At 37.9% G+C, this 19700-nt stretch overlaps 1 pseudogene; it reads right to left on the minus strand.

The window, feature by feature from the left end:
• Positions 1-6005: 6005 nt before the first annotated feature.
• On the minus strand, positions 6006-11154 carry LOC128572523 (dehydrodolichyl diphosphate synthase complex subunit NUS1-like; annotated as a pseudogene).
• Between the last annotated feature and the right edge of the window lie 8546 nt (positions 11155-19700).

Genomic DNA, 19700 nt, shown 5'->3' on the forward strand with positions numbered 1-19700 from the left:
TGCAAAGGTCATAGATCTAATCAGGTAGGGTGATTTAGGGTTTCCTTTCAGTCAAATTGTGGCAAGGCCCCCTGGTACTGATCCACCAGTTGCAAATTCCAACCTTGATCCGGTTCCCAATGTATACCCACTGTAATCCATTGTTTCTGATGTGGAAAAAAATATCGATACAAATAGTGAAATTAACAGAGAATTGACTCATTGACACATACAATTCTGAGAGTCTTAAAAACATCTATTCATTAATTCCTTGACATGATGAATATCATTCTCACTTGGAAGATAATAAAAATGGGACAGGGAGATGTTAACTGTTTTCCCCCAAAGGCTCACGGGACAATGCCAATATGTGTAATGTTCATAGACACTCTGTCCCTGTCCTTGACTCCTGAAGGGTCAGGGGGAGTATTCACCACTGGTGAATGAGGCAGCTGGTCCTAGCTGCCTATGGGTCCAGCCGTAGTCACTCTGTTCTGCTAGAGAGACAATGACACTCAGGCTGTCTAATGGGTTAGCTTTTTCCCTCTGATGGTTAGTCTTTTCTTTATGGAACAACTTTTAAACTGACACCAGAAAGAAACACAGGGAAAAATAACATGACCAATCAACAAAAAAATCCCTGAACACTGCAAGTAGTACAGATGTGGACATCAGTTACAGATAAATATGAAAATGAAAATGAAATAAACTATGAGAGACCGGTGAGACACTGGTGGCAGGCACCATGGGATATGAAATCTCCTGGGTTGAAAGTGCTGGAAAAATCCCTGTATCTTGAAGGGTATTGACTGACATGATAATCAAAGAGGACAATGGAATTGGGAAAGACCCAGTCACATTGATGGAAACATGATGAAAGTTGTGGAGAGGAAAAACTGGTTGAAAAAATGGAAATGCAGATAGAGAGAGTGTGTGGTAGTAACAGTGTTGCCACTCTCTGTGTTTCTGAGCAAGGGCCTCAAGGTCCTGTCAGAGGAAATACCAGCCCATAGTGTTTATTGGTGACTTTCTTGTTGGGCTTTTACATCAGGGTACAGTAGAATAATATTCTTATCCTATTGTACAAGGAGATAAAATGAGGCAAACATTAAAATAAAATTCTGTAAAACACAAACACATCTATAGGAACATAAAGCAGCTCAACAAATTCCTAGTGGATGGGGTAGGGTGAGGCAGGAGGGAAGGCTACTCACAGACACAAGTAATTTACAGGAACCACGAATACATTTGATAACAGCAATAGCTTCATGGGTATATAAGTATGCCAAGAATTTCCAAATTATACAGTTGGTATTCAGAGCACAATAAATTATGTGTGTGTATAAATACACACACACACACGCACACACATATATAGTAAATGGAGATAAAAAGGCAACTAAGTATAGAGATTGTTTCTTAATTTTTGTCAAGGTCACTCAGTCCCAGTGAAGTGCATACCAAATCCCTGACCATATAAACCTGCAGCAATTTCACTCTCTGGTGTGCAGATGTGTGCCAGATACTGTCTTTGTCACTTCACACCTTCCTGAGATACATACCCACACAGAGAGTGGACGTATTCAGACCACTCCCTAGAACCTCCAAACATCACCAGTGGAAGAGGCAAATCATTCCAGTAACTCAGATGCTATCCTCTGGGGTAGCATTTGGTTACAGTTGCTGTTGGCTGCACATCTATCTTGTTCCAAAGTACATTTTGGCCTGGAATCAGGCAGAAGAGACCACTGTAACTACCTTTGCTAGAGGCCGTGTGAACAATGCCAACATGTGTAATGTTTATAGACACTCTATCCCTGTCCTTGGCTCCTGAACTGGGAACCTGAGACAATGTCAGGACTCCCAACTCCTACCAGAGCAGAGGCAGGATTGTGAGAAAGCTTTCCTGGCCACAAAGGCTGGGATCTGAGTGTGAAGTCCAACCTCTCAGTGGAAAAGAAAGGCACATGATGCCACAACGTCATGATGATGCAAGCCTATACGGATTCTCACTTGCCATCCAGGTTCTGAAACCTGCCTATGAGTGTCATCCCAGGTCTGTGCGTGTCTGTGCACATAAGTGTGCAGGCAGCAGGGACCACACACAGCCAAAGAACCTGAACATTTTCTTTTTAACTCTAAGTACCAAAATGTCTCAACTTCTCTAAGTCCAAGACAATGGACGGCACCACTCTAAGGGGAAAGGACAGGTTAGGACTCAGCACCCTCAATTCCAGGCTAGCTCCAGTCTCAGCAATGTCTATTCTCTGTGAATACAAGTATTTATGACAGTTTCCTGACTGCTGTGTGGTCTTTGTCCTCATACATCCCTTGACCCTTCATTCCAGAAGCAGTATAAGGTTTAGGTGAACCCTTACTGAGATCAGGGGAAACCTTCTTCTGTTCTGTACAGATTGTCACATGCTCTTTGAGTGCCTGGAATCCGAGCCATCTCAAAACACTCACCAAGGAAGAACTCATGATTGAAACTGGAAGAGGCATCATGGCTATCATTAGACACTGGTCTTCTGGAGCCTAAGCTCTTATGGGTCTTGCTATTACCTGACTTCATCTCTCTCCACAGCCCCAATTACGGTGTCACTTGCAAGGCATTTCTGCAAAGGGACCTCATTACACCCAGGAAGAAGCTATAAATATTTGTTCAAGGAAAAGTCAGCAGGTCCTGGGGATTTTTCAGGTATAAGCTAATTAGCATCAGGTACAGCTGTGAGGAAAAGTTTCCCTAGGTCACTGCAGTGCACTTTGTGTCCAAGGGAAGATGAAGAGGGTGGACAGGACCTTGTCAGCATTGCATTGGGGATGCTTCATCAGGGAAGGCAAAGAGGACTGTCATTTTCAAGTTCTGCACCCATGAAGGGCCACAGTGATGCCATCTCTCGTATTCGTACTCCGCCCTTACCTCTGGTGTTTTACTGGTAGTGACACAACCTCTGACTGGGGTGGGGAATGACCGGATAGATATTGGAACAGTGTAGCAGGATGCTATTTCATATCCTTTAAGGGGCCCGAGGAATTCCTGGCAATCCATGCATCCCTCAGGCCATTCCCAAATTTGTCTTTTGAACTTTCATGGATACAAGGCAACACACAACAAAAATGACTCCATTTGCCATTTCTGTATGTGCTTCTACTCTAATTGTTGAGACTTTACTATGAGTAATGATGCAATTCCTGTAGTCCCACTTCCCCTTTCTTTCCTTCTACTTCTCAGGATAATTAATGTTTTTGGTGTTTCTTCATATATTTTAGGTGTGCTTATTCTTTTATATTTTAGGTAAACCATTTAAATGCCATTTGCCTCTCCCCTAGACTAAAACGATGAGATTATTGTTCTTCTGCTCCCTTTTTCTTTCTCCAATGCCTCTCTAAATCTATTTAGTCTGTAATTTCTACAGTGTCATTATTTTAATACTTATATTAGGATCTAAAACTAAAATTGCCATAGTTTACAACATTCTTATTTATGTCTATTGTTAAATGGATTCCAAATAGTGGTTTTGGGAGACGTTTTGAGAGTAGTTTAAATTTCCTGTAGTGCATTGTTTGTGAATATACACATTCCATTTTGTTGTTTTGTTAGTTATGGCAACTAATTCCCCCTGTAATATACCTTTTAACTCTTATTTTTGTGTTATATTCTCATGTTGTGGTCAATCATTTTTTAAATTATTCAATTATTTTGATTTTTTTAAATTAGGGTCTTGAGTTATTGCCCAAACTAGATTTGAATTTCTGGGCTCAAGCAATCCTTCCAGCTTTGCCTCCCTAGTAGCTGCCAGTGTACAGATAAACACTACTGCACTTAATGGATTTACCATTTTTATAAGAAGTTAGAGAAGCTCTGGCAGCAAGCCACACAGGTAGCTGGGGAAAGAACATTCCAGAGAGAAATAATAGCATATGCAAAGGCTGTGAGGTGGGAATGTGCTACAGCCAGTACCTCTTAGATTTAGGAAACTGGACAACTTGTTTTAAGCGTCTCTTCTTAGGACTTAAAGAGGTTCATGTCATAGGCTACAGATGTACTTTAAGGTATACACTTTTGAAATGAAAGGATAAAATAAAAGTACAAAAATCCAAATATTAAATCTTTAGTGATGGGCTATATTCTAGTGGGTAATTTGACTAATTTCATTTTCACAAACATTGAATATCTTGACTTCAATTTGGCACATTAAATTCATTTCATTAGATATACATATTCTATAATGTAAATGACATTTATACCAGTCATGTTTATAAAAGGCATAAATTCAGTCTTAAACCAAAAAACCCTCAATGTAATATAAATTAACAGAAAGAAAAACAAAAATCAGATATTCTCTGATAAAGATATGCCTCACATAAAACTTTTACCAATAAAGTAAGACAAAAAAAAATCCCTTTTTACCCAGTAAACAAACAAAAAAACAAGTCTTAAAACATACAAAGGCCTATGAAATACAAAGAAATATCACTAGACTAAAATTTAAACTTAATTGTTTTTATTTCAAAAGTATTTTTACAATCATAAATCATGTTTTATAATTCAAAGTTGAAACAGTTACTCTTCACAAGTTCAGAATTTTACAAGCAATTCTAGAACATGCTTTCCAAATTCAGCCTTCTTTGCTTTCAGACTTCTAAAAAATCTGGTATTTGAACTACTCCATTCTAAATGTCTAATTTTAGATCTATTATACTCTGGCTGACAAGAGTTTTCCAAAAGCAGTCTACAAAATATAAAGAATGGTTTCTACCCAAGAATCATCAGTGAAGGAAGAAATATTAAACACATATCAAGAAATCATTGATTCATTAAAAAAAATAACAGAACCAGTGCTATTCTCCGTCATAAAAGAGAACATGTAAAATTAAATTATTTTTAGAGACTTTGGTAATATTTTACTCACTACAAAAGCCTCAATCCTACTTAAAGATCTTTTATGCAAAGTAACCACCAGGAGTTACTAAGTAAAAATCCCAGTTATTAACATGGCCATAAATGTGCTATTCTATAGAGGAACAGGTTACTTTGAGGAAAAGAACTGCCTTGGTAAGTTTCCCTCAAATACTTACTTTAAATAAAAGTAGCTACTAAAAACATTTAAAAAAACATTATTATATAGCGTGCTGCCCATCAAGCAAAAGAGGAAATGAAAATATCCTTTCCTTTTTCCACCTTTAGTTTTGAAATTACAGCTTATTCACTTTTGTGATTATTTTTTACCAATTCTATATTTAAATTTCTAAAATTCTGCATTTCAATATAGTAGGAGTACTTTTTCAAATGGTCTTTACAAACCAGAATAATATTGTCTAGTCACATTGTTTGACTATAATGAAGTAAAATATGAAAATGGATGGATAACTGAATACAAGTATTCCCTCTGCTCTGAAGGAGAGAGCTAACTTTTAACCTGTGACCAGTCCAGAACTCCATTCCTCTGGAGCTCCCTCAAACTCAGAAAGCTTTCATTCAATAAGTTAATATACTGGTCTTAAAAATTATCCTTTGCAGGTGGTGCCTGTGGCTCAGCCAGTAGGGTGCCGGCCACATATACCGAGTGTACGGGGTTCAAACGCAGCCCCGGCCAAACAGCAAAAAAATAAAAAATAAAAAAATAATAAATTATCCTTGCTCATTAGAAAGGACTGAACAAAAATTATTCCTTGCTCCCAACAACAACCAGAAGAGCTCTAATCAGCCCTTCTTCTCCCCACTGAAACAGACAAGTAGTTGGGGCTGAAGATTTTAAATATGAAATGTCAGCTCCTAAAACAATGCTGTTTGCTCAAGACTGTAGATATTTATATTTCATTCTCCAATACTTCCCCCATTTATAAGTTCATTTCCATACAACCACATATGCATACACATTCAAGTAGGACACTTTTTGTGTTTGTTGCTAAATTATGATTATGAACTAGGTGTAAATAGGGTTTCACAGGAGCATTGTAAACATTAGAGTCACTTGGGTCCTTTTCTCCAAAGCCCAACATCAAATTTTATAACAAAGGATCCATTATTTTCCCACATGATGTTCACAGGCTGCATACTTATGAAGGGTAGAGAAAAAGTTCTCATAACTGATGTTTAGGTGGGAAGACAAAGATAATCTCAGTCAATCTAATGTGTCAGGGAAGATAGCCCAATGTGCTGTCCACAGGACCAAACTTGAATACTAAATTGGGATCAGAAAAACCATGGGAACTAAGTCAATTGTCTAACATAGCCACATCCAAATTTGTGGGTCTCTTTGCTGCTGGACTACTAATTGGCAAAAGTCCTGAGTAGCTCTCACAATATCTGTTTTTCCATCTTTGTGGACAGCACCTTGACTACTGAATGGCAACTTAAAAGTTGATCATCTTTGTCATTACTATTTGCAAACTCTGGTGAGTATTTTTAACAATCTAGGTCCAGAATTCCTGCTATTGTTTTAAAATTTCATCCATTAATCTGGAATTATTTCTTTTGAAAATACCTCAACCCTGACACCATCTTCCTCCTCCCCTGGCAGCCCTGCCCCTCTGTAGTATTTATTTCTCTTGATGTTGGAGACTGGGAAGTCCAAGATCAAGGAGCTGGTGGATTCCTTTCCTGTGAGGACTCTATTCGTCCATGGTAGACAGCTGCCTGCTCATAGTATCCTTACATGGCAAACAGCACAGAGAGGCAGCAAGCTGTCTCTTCTCTCTTCTTATAAGGGCACTTGTCTCATCATGAGGGCTCCACAGCCATGACGTAAATCACCATCTCCAAATGCCATAACATTTGGGATTAGAGTTTAAATGTTAGAATTTTCAGGGGACATTAATATCCAGTCCACCTTAGAGAAGTTGGACTGTATCGGAGACTTGATGGTATTCATCCCTTGGGAGCAGAAATGACCCATCGATATTGTACTAAATTGGGCTGAAATATCCAGGTCTTGTGGGTCTCTCTTGATCAGACATGGACTATAGGCTTGACCTTAGGGAGGTGTCCCTTCCTGGTTGAAGCCAAAGTTTTGAGTGCTCTGCTGTCAGTGCAATCTGTAGCTAGAGACACAAATCTTGCCATGCAAGGGATTTGGAAGTACATCTCTATGTCCATCACAGAGGGATGAGTCCTTCACAGAGAACAGAATAAATGTTGGTGGAGAAGCATCTGTGGGGAAGTTTTTTTCTTTCATGTAATGATTTTAGATGTGAGATGAACATCAGATGAGATGTCCAGTAGGTCTGTGGTTGTATAAGTCTTTGGTTGTATAAGTCTTGACCTTAGGGAAGAAGTGTGAGATTCAGATAGAAGTTAAGTTAGTGGTGGAGTGCTCTGAGGACATAATCTTTAGATCACTGCAGACATTAGAAGTTGAGAAAATAAGAATGCAAAGAAAGAAAAAGAAAGAACACCCAGGACAAACCAAGAGCATGTAGAGCCCAGGAATGCAAGAAACAGTGTTTCATGGATTCACTAATTGTGGTAAATATTGGTGCAGGTAGATTCTCATCAGTAGATAAACATACACAAAGAGTGGTTAAGTCCGTTGACTCAAACATGAGAACAGCAGTTCCTGCTCTGTGAGCTGACATATAGTTCAGTTTTGGTAGAGTGTGAGAGAGCTTATTTTCAGAGTTCTTGAGCTTAGGGGAAATGAAAAGGGTAATTTCTTGACATCTGCATGTATTGGGACTCCTGGTCTGTTTCTCTTCATGAGAACCTCAAGTTCTCCACTCAGATATTTCCTGGTTCCCTAGATCTCCAAGAAAATTCTCTGTCTATATTCTGTAGGGCACATCCTAGTGCATCTCAGTGGTATCTGAAATAAATAGGAAGCATCTAATCATGAAATGAAGAAAACCCACAGGGACCCTAGGAAGAGGATAAATTCTCTAAAAATGTCTTATCCATCTGTGCAGGATTTTACTTCTGTCACTATGAGAATCTGCCCAACTAGTCAGAGATGATTTACCACTGTACCTGTTGGTCATAGGCAAAGTCCTCACCAGGCTGAATCATGTACTGTTTCCTAGCCAGGGGCTCTGCTCTTTACACATGGCATATATGATAAATTCTGCCCAACTGTCATTAACTCCTGTACTCTCTGACTTTACGCTCTCACTGTCATCTGCTATTCTGTATCCAACAATTCATGGCCCATTTTGAACATAAAATCCCTTAGGTACTGACCTTCATGTGTCTACCGGGTCACCTGGACTCTCAGCTCAGTATAAGGAAATGGGGCTGGAGCAAGTGAAGGAAAAGAAAAGGGGTTTCCTGGTCCACCCTAGACCTTTAGGAGTAGTGTTTTTCAGAGCGTGGTTCCCAGGCCAGCAACACTATCATCAGCTGGGAACTTTTCACAAATGTAGATATGAGTATAGTATATATCCCTCCAAATTGAAAGCAGATACACAAATCCAAGTACATACATATTCATAGAAGCAAATATCCAAAAAATGAGGACAATCCAAGTATCTACCATTAGATGAGTGCATAAAGAAATCGTCATTCACTCATACAGTAACATACTATTTGAGAGTAAAGTACTGATCCAGAACACAGCATGGATGAATCTCAAAAACTTTATAACAGGTGAAAGGCATATACAAAAGATATTATATTGTCCTATTTATACGAAATAGATAAAATAGGCAAATTCATAGAGAGAGAAAGATTAGTGCTTGCCTGGGGCTATAGGCATAGGCCAACGGGGAGTGATTGCTTAATTAATATGGGTTTTCTTGAGTGACAAAAATATGTTGGGACAGGAGAGAGATGGTGATTGTACAATGTTGTGAATGTACTAAATACCACTGAATCATACAATTAAAAATGTTTAATTTTATGTTATTTAAAAGTCACATTAATTAGAAAAAAATAAACACAATGCTTGGACCTCATACAGACCTACTGATTCAGAACCTCTGTGGTCCAGGGAGAAGCAATATGTGGTTTAACATGCCCTTCAGTTCTTGGAGGCTCACTCATGGTGGAAAAATTAACTGTCCATCATGAATGGAGGGAAAAGTGTAGCACCCCCATGACCTCCAAATTCCTTATCTTAGGCCAATAATGGAAGTGTGTGGCTTCCTTTTAACATCAGTGATCTCTTTATTTTCACATGTCTTCATGGACAAATGCTCCTTCTCAACCCAGGCAACTACTGTGATGACTTTAAGAGGTAGTGTAAACTTTGCCTGTCACATGCCAAATGCCTATGGCATATTCATTGTTTCCAAAGGTGGATAATTGGTTTTTCCTTCAGACTCTATTCAAGGAAGCCAAGAATACTTCATCATATTCCCTGTCTGCTAGATCCACCCAGTGATCTAAAAGATGCTATGGTTCTACTACCAACTTCTTTCAAAAATGATCTTCCCCCAGTGAAGTCAAGATGGTGACAATCAAATCTGAGGAAGCCTCAGCCCATCCCAATGCTTCTAAACTCAAGGAATCTCTGAGGTTCTAGCCTCTACCATTTCCAGGGAGAGAGATCATGGATACTTGTGAGGCCAGATAGGGGTATCTCTAAGCAGGACAGTGCCTCATGATGCTCCTGTCCAGTCCACTGTACAATGTCTCCTCTCCAGCAGGGATGGGCTCCAGGGAAGCTGTGAGGAGGACACAATGCCATGGGTCAACACAATTTTTTTTTTAAATATACATGTGTTTATTAGGTTTCCATTTTTTGTCTTCACAAAATTAAAAAAGCTTAAAATTTAATAACAATAACAATATTTAATATAAGGACTAGAAACAAAAGCCTCGTAAAGAACAAATGAACATAAATACATTCAGAAAAGAAATCAGACGATTGCTGCAACACAAATATCTTAATACTCCTCTGTGGTTGATCCTGGCTGGGCGTGCTGAGGTGTTTTTAAAAGTATGCTGTAATATTCGTCATTTATGGTGAGGCCAACAGATGAGGGTATGAGTGCCATTGAAAAACTCCGGCTGTTACTCACAATGCCCAAGGGGAAGAGGCTTGCCACTCCATGCAGGATCACACAGGGAAGCTCCAGGGCCAGTGGAACCACAGAGTTGGTGAGGAGAAAGCATGGATAGAAATCTTTATGGTGGTTTTCATGGAAAAGTGAAGGTAGTGTAAGCAGGCTTTGGGCTGTCTCTAGTTGTATGGTAACTGGCCCTGTGACAAATAGGCTAGGATTATTGCCACCTGTAGTGTAATGGCAGCTAAAGGAGGGTTGAAAGTATGGGTTCTGGACTGGTTGGTGTAAATATGAAAGGTGAGTTGCTTCCTATCTCTAAGAATGTGTCAATCCTACAAGGGTCAGTCTCCCCAGGTCAGTAAGATCCAATATACCAGAGCATCAAGAATACAGAAAACAGTACATGAAGCCCAAGATATGTGCTCTGGGTGATCACAGTCTAGTGGGAGAGAGATAACAACAGCAGAGGGGCCCTTCTGTTTGTGTTCCTACAAGGAAAAATACAGTGTTCTAGGATGATGACATCAAAAGAGTTTTTCTAGGTGAGGTGAGTCTTGAAGGGCAATCAGGAGTTTGTGGCCAAAAAATCAGTTCAAATTTCATAGGAATTCTCAAGGTAACAACAGGCAAGAAGGCAATGAGTCCAATTTCTCATGTGAAATGGTGAACCACAGAGCTGAGCCTGAGGCAGAAGTGGAAAGTGGGAGGCTGTTGGTAAGTGAGCTTAGCTGACTCAGAAAGCTGGCTGTGATCGCTAGGCAGGCAGAAAACCTGTGAGAGTAAGAGATATCCTTAAAAAGCTGTCAGGTATCTTCAATGAGAATGTAAATTTATATTTGCAGCAGGGAATTCCTCCCTGAGCTTCCTTCTGTATACCAGTGTTTTTCATCCAGGGTGGGGGATGATTTTGCCCTCTAAGGGATAGTTGACAACTTGTGGGGACATTTCTGGTTGTTACAAGTGGGGCATGATTGTGGTCTACTGGTATCTAGTGATGTAGGCTAAGGACACTGCTCAATGTTCCACATGGCACAAGATAGCCTCCCACAGTGAATAGTGATCTAGAGCCAATGTCAATAATGCCAATATGGAGACACTCTGCTACATATGTCACTGTTTGACATTGTTATATGCACATCAAATAGGATTTTCAAACAATTTAGGAAAAGTTATTCATCACGTTCTACCTGCATCTCCCTCAGGCATGCCCATTTCAGCTGATGCCATCTCCATTGTGAAAACACTCAGGTTAGAAACAGGGCAAGCTGTAGAGATTTATCCTTTTCAGATATTTTTTTCTCCTTCCCATATTATCCTCCAGGAAGTCATGTTTTCCAGTTTTGTTTGTTTGTTTCTTTGTTCTTTTTGATACAGTTCAGTCACCCAGAAAACCAATTATAATTCTTCTCTCATAGCTCACTCCTATCACATTGCCCATTTTATTTATGTCTTGAGTTAGTTGATGATTTTTCTAGATTTTTATTCAAATAAGCAATATGAAGACAATGTCCAGCACAAAATCTATGCCCTACCTCTTTTGATCTTCCCCTCTAAGGTCAGGAAATAAAACATCTGAGTCCATTTTTATTACTGAGTTGATTTTCTTTTAATGTGGTCTTAGGACATTTGTAGGGAATTTACCACATATATATCCTCAGGCACCTTTAACTTTATAAAAAGGGCACTGTGTGAGTCATTATTATCTTGATCATAGAAATTTCCTTTAATACAGTATTACTTTGTCAAGCTCTGACACTGTTTCTGAATATTATTGCTCATTCATGTTGACTCAACTAAACTGGTGAAGTTGATGATATTTGAATACTGCCCAGGTAAACCTTTTCCCTAAGAGTGACCTGTGTGTTAGGTCAAAGAATGAGTCATGATAAAGAATGGAAATTAATCATGGAGCTGTAAGACAAGTTGCAGAATGACACTGTTCAGAGGATGGCACTTTTGGAGGATTTTCAAGCTTCTATGTCCTGTGGTGCAAGGCTAGTGGTTGCAAGGCTGGTGATTTTCCTGGATACTGTAGTTTTGAAGCTGATATTTTTCAAAGCTGGTGCAGAGCTGGGGAAATCGTCAAGGGCACAGGCTAAGTTAAAAATAAAGACACTTGACTCTTGTTACTGAGGTCCACAGTTGATGTAGATAATGTTTATCTTGCTTTTATGGAAGAATTAATGTTTAGAAGCAATCACTATTCTGGAAGACCCACATCACCACCGCATTTATTTTTACACAATGATCTTAGTGTAGAAAGATTAGAAGGTGCTCTATCCAGGAACAGAAATGAATTTTTGTGGGCTGAGGTTAGTTTATAAGAGTTGAGACTTTTAACCTTAGAAAGAGAAAAGAGAAGGAGTAAGAGAGAGAAAAAGAATAGAGGAAGAGAGAAAAAGCAGGGAGATATCATGATATTCCCAAGAAAGAAGGAATGCCAGCAGGTAAGGTCAAATAGTTGTATAGAATTTAAGGAGGACAAAGAAGGTAATTGCAGGCAAAGTCACAAGATACTCTGAACGTGAATCCAGCAAGGTTGAAGACAGACATTTTTTTGCCATATGCTTCTGATCCCAAGGCCTGATGTTCATATTCCATTGTTTGTCTGGGATTTACTAAGAGCAAATTTAAAAAGCAGATTTAATTAATAGGTCTAGCAATTGGAAAGAAAGTTTGTTCTTTCTTTAGACTTCCGGGATCTTCAATTGTTTCTGAAAAGGGAGCTTGCATTAGGGGGAATAGCAAGATGAAGAAAGCAGGCAAAGAAGAAATTGACTTTTGCTCTTCTTTAAAAACTATGAGTTAACAATGTCTCCATTATTTCATTATAAAAATCACCCAACCTTACAACTCTCAAAAGGCAAATTTATTAATCTTACAGGTAAATACCCAAGGTCTTACCATGATTAATAACTTCCCATGGGTTAAACATACATAGTTAGAGTTGCTACACACAGCTGTTACTGTTTATTAATACAAAATATGGCATCAATTTTGGTCTAATGAACCAATAAACAACATATAATATGGGAAACAATAATAATAATTTTGGTCTAATGAACCAATGAACAACATATAATATGGGAAATAATATGTTCCCATATTATTTCTGCCCAACCTTACCTCCATGCCTCCAACAAATATTGTAAAGGAAAAATGTAATCAGAAAGCATCTGTATGGTGCTAACACACAATTTTGTATTTATCTGGTTGTATGTCTGTCTTCTGAGTAATGCTGAAGTCTTCCACATGGCTAAATCAATGTCATCCAAATCTCTTTAGCATTAGTGTTGTAGGTGTATGTCTATCATGTTCAAGATAGCCACACATATCTCTTGAATCAGTGAATAACTAGACTCTATGATGAAAAGAAACACTGCTGTGAAGGACAGAAATATTTATTTAGATTTTTTTTTTTTTTTTTTTATTTAGCTAAGAGCAGAAAGTTTGTCTGTGAAGTTCTCGAAGCATCAGTATCAGGGGACTTACAGTGGGATAACACGCTGCCAAAAAGGTGGTGGTATGCTGCAGCCAGAGGCGAGATTTGAAAAAAACAATATTATACATTGTAAAGACAGAATTGATGAAGTAAAAAAAAATGAAGGTGGCTGCCAGAAGCAGGATGGACTGAGTAGCTTTTGCCTCTGGGGAGACCCTGTGGGAGGTTCTCAGGGTGTGAATATGCCTCACTCTCTGGTGGTGTCTGTGTAGGAGGAGGACCATGTAGACACTGGCCCCAGCCATGAGTCCCATGAACACAATATCTGGGAAAGTGAATAGAATTGTGTACAACACAGCATAATTGGCTTTAGGATTTTCAGAAGAGCAGAGACCATAATCACGTGTCTTAGTAGAATTGTGGAATTGCTGAAGGGCCAGAAGCTTTAGGGGAACAAATATGTTTATCAGCAGATTGGAGATCCAGCAAAGAAAGCAGGACAAGCTGATATTCTCCAAAGCTATGTCTTTGAGCTTTATCCACCCCCCAGTTCTAGGGCTGACAGTGATGGCCTGAAAACTGCTCAAGTGGCAAGTGGTGCAGAGAGAAAGGCCCCGGGCTATTCTGTGGATATAATTGACAAGTTTACATGCAGTATTTCCCAGGATGTTTGTCACTCCCCAGATATAGATAATTTGAGGTATCCCTTTGAAGAGAAGAACCAAGAGGTTGGCCACAGCTAGGTTGGTGAGGATCAGGTGTGTGTGCCCCAGTGCCTGGTCTGTGCACTCTGTGGTGGCATAGGTTATGAGAAGAAAGGTATTCCCCAGGACACCAATCCCAGTTTGTAGCACAAACAGTAGCCCCAGGATGAAATCATCAACAGTCATTCTCATGGGATCATGGAAGACATTGTTCAGAAAAGAGTCTGAAGATCACAGCGTTAGAACTCTGAGTAATAGCACCAGTCCCAAATTTACTTCGGTTTTCCCAGTTCTAACAGGAGTCCTGTGCTCTCAATAACTCTTCTTTCTGAGGATAGCACTTACATTTGTGTGGCCAGGACCCCACATTTGTGATATCAGAACTGCTATTCAGAGTGACGAGCCTGTCATGTTTCTTGTTATAGTCACACAGCCATGCAGGATGAGGCAGTATTAGGTCTGTTTTCTGAATCCTTCAGTGTGCTCGTCCAGGGCTTCATCCACAGGCAAAGCTTTATCTGTCATATCAAAAATGTCTCTGAAATATCCCCAGTACAGAACAGGATTTTATTCCTTAAATATATAAAGATTAAATATCCTGGTTCACTGTTCATTAGGGCTCGGAGCCTAGTGTGGGAGACACATATATAAAATATGATAACAGTAAAATAAAAATCATGCCATGAATGAAGATTATGAATGCTGTTGTGGAAATATATATCAGGGATTATAACACTTAATGGCTCTATGGTAATATATACAAACTGCATTGTTTTTATTATCTTAGAAAAATTTTGTCCTAAATTATTTAATTAACATAAATCTATATTACAGGTAACAAAGTAATATAAAAGCACATAGACAAATAATTAATCTATAACCAATGTTCCACATATAATCCTACTCCTTGTTATAGGCACAACTCAACTCAAATGTATGTCCTTCTACAGTTTTCTTCAGTTGTTACAAAATGTGTGTGTTTCAGTAATCAGTGATCAATATAGGACTAAATTTTCTGTTTATGTTTAGAATTTTAGTGCATTCTTCCTCATAAGTCTTGTATCAAAAACAAAAAAATCATACCAGATACATAGTGTAAAGAAGATAACAGCCTGATGAATCAAGACATATTCAAGGAATGCAGGGACAGTTCAATATTATAAAAGCTAATAATAAACTATGGTAGATTGATAGTAAGAAAATTCATTGCTTTTCTTCATTAATTCTAGCAAAATGTTTTGAGGAAATTCAACAGCATAAATTAAAAAAATACACTGAAAGTTATGGGAGTTTATGGATATTTCCTTCTAGTGTTTCATTTATGCTTTGCTTTATAACAAAGCAAAATGGACCACTATTTACATAGTCCTATAAGAATGAGTCAATGTAATTATTCAAAATCAAATAAATTAGCTTAAGAACTCCAAGTAAAATAACACTATTTGTAGATGACATGATAGTAGAATAAGAACCCCCTAGAAAATCAGTATTAAAAATTATATCATTTAATATAAATTGAGGAAGTCAATAACCCATAAATGTAATACACAAAAACCAATACCAATAATTTGTGTATTATTTATTATACACAAATAATAATAGGTTATATGACAGAAAGTCATATTTACAAAGCAAATCAAAGGTTTTAATGTTTAAACATATATTTAATGTTTAAACATATAATCAATAAGAAATATTGAAAAGTTGGTGAGGAAAAGTCTTAAACATCCTCAAAGGACACCAAAGCAGCCCTGGTCAAAGGAAGATGTTCGTCATTCCTGGGCAGGATAGCAAAACATCATAAGACATCAGTACTCCAGAGTTAACTAGAAAATTTCCTGAACCAATTCAACATAATGACAATATTTTTTCATGGAGGCAGATAATTTAACACTAAAAACCAAACGGAAAATAACATTTAAAATCATGCAGGAAGGTATAAAAGAAGAGCTGTGAGCTATGGAGCAGCTCTACCAAAAACTAGAACATACTCACAGTCCTCCATGTTAAAAGTGTTACACCTGAACATAGACAGACATGCAGAACAGAAAAGGATATAGTATTTTAAAATGAAACCATCCTTACAAGTATTATAAGGAAACATGGGAGCATCCCTATAAAACCCAGCCATGGGGAAAGCCTTTCTAAACTATTACTCAAAATCAAAAGGCAATAACATATTGATAAACTTAGCAATGTAAAAGCTAAGAAAACATTTTTCATGGTGAAATGCTCTAAGAAAGCATAGTTTCTGCTTCTGGTGTAGCTCAGAGAATCCAATTAAACCAATTTTCCTGCAAATAATAACCCACAGACTCTGGACAAAATATAAAATATGACTGTAAATCATGAATTACAGAGTTCAACAAAGTTCATTGGTGAAGGGGCAGAAGCAGGCAGATCCTGGGAAAAGTTGTCAATGGGAAGAGAAGGTGAGTTTTCTACTTTCCAAAATGACTCTGAATAAAAAGTATCCAATGTACTCAATATTATTATGAAACCAATATATATTCATGTACACATTCATATGAATCATAAATCACAAATATAGTCCAGCAAGAAAGTGATGAGAGGTGGGAGAGTGGAGGGGAGAAAGGAGGATGAGCAGAAGGAAGACAGGGGCATTTGGTAGAATCTCACCTAATTATGAAGATCTGTGTTTTTTTTGTTGTTGTTGAAATGGAGTCTAGTTGGGGTATGAGGAATGGAAATTTTGACTCTGTACTTCAAAGTACTCGGGAGTCAGAGGTGAATGATGTCTCTGGTATCATTATTTCAATGTTTTTGTTGTTTTGAAATAGCCTTTTAATCTGCGTAATATTAATACATTTGTCATGAGGTAAATTCAGAAAACCAGTAGTAAAAGGGAAAGACTAAATTTTTAAAGTTTCTGAATGAATACAGTGAGTATTTTGAGCAATGGTAGAGAATAATCTAGGGAATTAATCTCACCTTTCTAGATCATCTCTATTAACCTGTTGTGTCCATGAAGCAAGTTGTTTAATTGTTTTAACATATGTTTTTACTTTTGTGGAGGTATTTATATAAATGTAAACATGTTATTCTTGGTAAAGCATCACAAGAATGGAGAAATAAGAAAACATTGTACTCAATTCTGATATGAGAACAATAAAGGTCCTAGTACACAGTGGGGGGTGAGGGATGGGCAGAGCTGAGAAAGGGAAGGAGGGAGGGGTCGGGGGGTCGGGGCTGTGTTACACCTTTTGAGGGGAGACACAAATATAAGAGAGTCCTTATCTAGCAAAAGCAATCATGTAACCTGGTTCTGTGTATGTTCAATTATCCCCAACAATAAAATAAATAAATAAATAAATAAATGTAAAATGAAGAATTGCCTGTAACATAAAAACTTTCTTGTTCTGTTAAGAAATAGTCAAGAATCAGCTCGGTGCTTGTAGCTCAAGCAGCTAAGGCACCAGCCACATACACCAGAGCTGGAGGGTTCGAATCCAGCCTGGGCCTGCCAAACAACAATGCCAACTATAACCAAAAAATAGCCAGGCATTGTGGTGGGCTCCTGTAGTCCCAGATACTTTGCAGGCTGAATCAAGAGAATAGCTTAAGCCCAGGAGTTGGAGGTCACTGTGAGCTATGATGCCATGTCATTCTACCCAGGGCGACAGCTTGAGGCTCTGTCTCAGGAAAAAAGAAAAAAAAAGAAAAGAAAAGAAATAGTCAAGAGTAATGTAATTATCACAAACTACTTGAATTAGAGTGTAAAGATTTTTGTTGAGTAACTATTGCCAATACAGATTTACTAGTGATTATTTTTAAGGTTATGGATAGGTTGCAAAGAACATGTTGATAAGTTGTCACTCACTACTAGGGTAGTAGAGTGTATCCAAAGAAATAATCATCTCTATTTGGGATTTTTTTTTTCTGAGAGATAATATTTTGGAGGTTTTCAGATGAAGTCCTTTTTAACATCTATTGTGGACTGAGAGGGGAGTTGTGAGAAGTCTTAATAACTAGCAAGTGTCCCCTACTGAGAAGTAGTTTAAGGAGTTTTTATTTGCTTATTTATTTGTCTCTAGAGAAAAGTATATCTATGGTGTATACAAACCGTCATCTGTTTCTGTTTGAAGGTTTATAAAACAAATTTTAGGTAATATTGGGGTTATGTTTTTAAACCAGGGTCAATATAAGGGAGATGATTCTGTTTCTCTGAGAGCTGACAGGTTGTACATTTCTTTAAGCCTTAAAGACATAGCTTTTGTTCCCAGGGTGGTGGCTTCTGTGTGTAATTGTAGCAATCTTGGAAGCCAAGGCAGGAGGATCCTTGGAGCTAAGGAGTTCGTGAACAGCCTGAGCAAAGCAAGGCCCCATCTCTATTAAAAATGGAAAAAAAAAATTAGCCAGCTATGGTAGTGGGTTCCTATAGTCCCATGTATTCTGGGAGCTGAGGAAGGGGGATCGCTTGAGCCCAGGAATTTGACATTGCTATGAACTATGATGATGACACAACACTCTATCTTGGACAATAAAGTGAGACCCTTTCTCAAAAAAATAAAGAAAAGAAAAGAAAAAGACAGAGAGAGAAAAAGAAAAGATGTAGTTTTTGTTCATGTATTATGGTACAGATAGGGGTCTCATGTCATCCTTTGAATCATCAAAACTTTTTTACTAAGGTATTTAAAAAAGGTTGCATGGATAAAACCTTAGTAGTCAAGTAATGTATGCCATACTATCCTTGGTTGTCAGTTTAGGCAGAGAGTTTGTCTACTAGAATGTACGTTTGTGAGATTGTGAGTTTCTGTTGTTACTTTGTACATAATGACTGACAAGGGAATGAATAAGGAAGAAACATGGAACCTCTGAGTGGAGGGTTAATGGTTGTACTCTGCAGGTGATCTGAGAGACAGGCTTTTACAAACTTCCATGTATAAGAGTGTACACTAGTAAAATTGTATGGACAATATACATGGACAACTATAGGGTGAGAATGGTGTTGTACTGAATAAAGTTTAGAATGACAAACATCGGTGAGATGGTTTACTGGAGGAGGTGATAACTAGAGAAATTTCTCCAGGCCAAGATTAGGATGTAAAAGTGTAGATTTTATATTATCTTAGAAAGAGAGAAGAGAAGGACTAAGAGAGGGAAAGGGAATGGGGGAAAAGAGAGAAAAAACAGAGAGGTGACATGGCAGAAAAATATGAAAGCAGTTGAGGCCAAGCAACTGCTGAATTATGGGGTACAAAAAAAGAAATTGCAGCCAGATTCAACAGGTCCTATGGATGTGAATGCTGTGTCTGTTTTTCCTCCATCAAGTTTTAAGACAGAGATCATTCCAGGTGTTTCTAACCCTGAGGCCTGAGGACAATATTCCATTTTTGGGAATTTTTAAGAAACAAATTCTAAAATGCAGATTTAGTTAATAGGCCCAGAAACGGAAATACATACATATATATATTATATTATTATATACATATAATATGTGTGTGGGTATATGTGGAGATTTTACATACATATATAAATATATATATGGAGATTTTATATATATATAAAACACATGTTTTTTATATATATAAAATATATATATGGAGATTATTTTATATTTTGCATCTATATCCTTTGGAGGTCTGGGATCTTCATTAGCTTGTGAAAAGCAA

Source organism: Nycticebus coucang, chromosome 20, assembly GCF_027406575.1.
Source record: "Nycticebus coucang isolate mNycCou1 chromosome 20, mNycCou1.pri, whole genome shotgun sequence".
Taxonomy (NCBI): domain Eukaryota; kingdom Metazoa; phylum Chordata; class Mammalia; order Primates; family Lorisidae; genus Nycticebus; species Nycticebus coucang.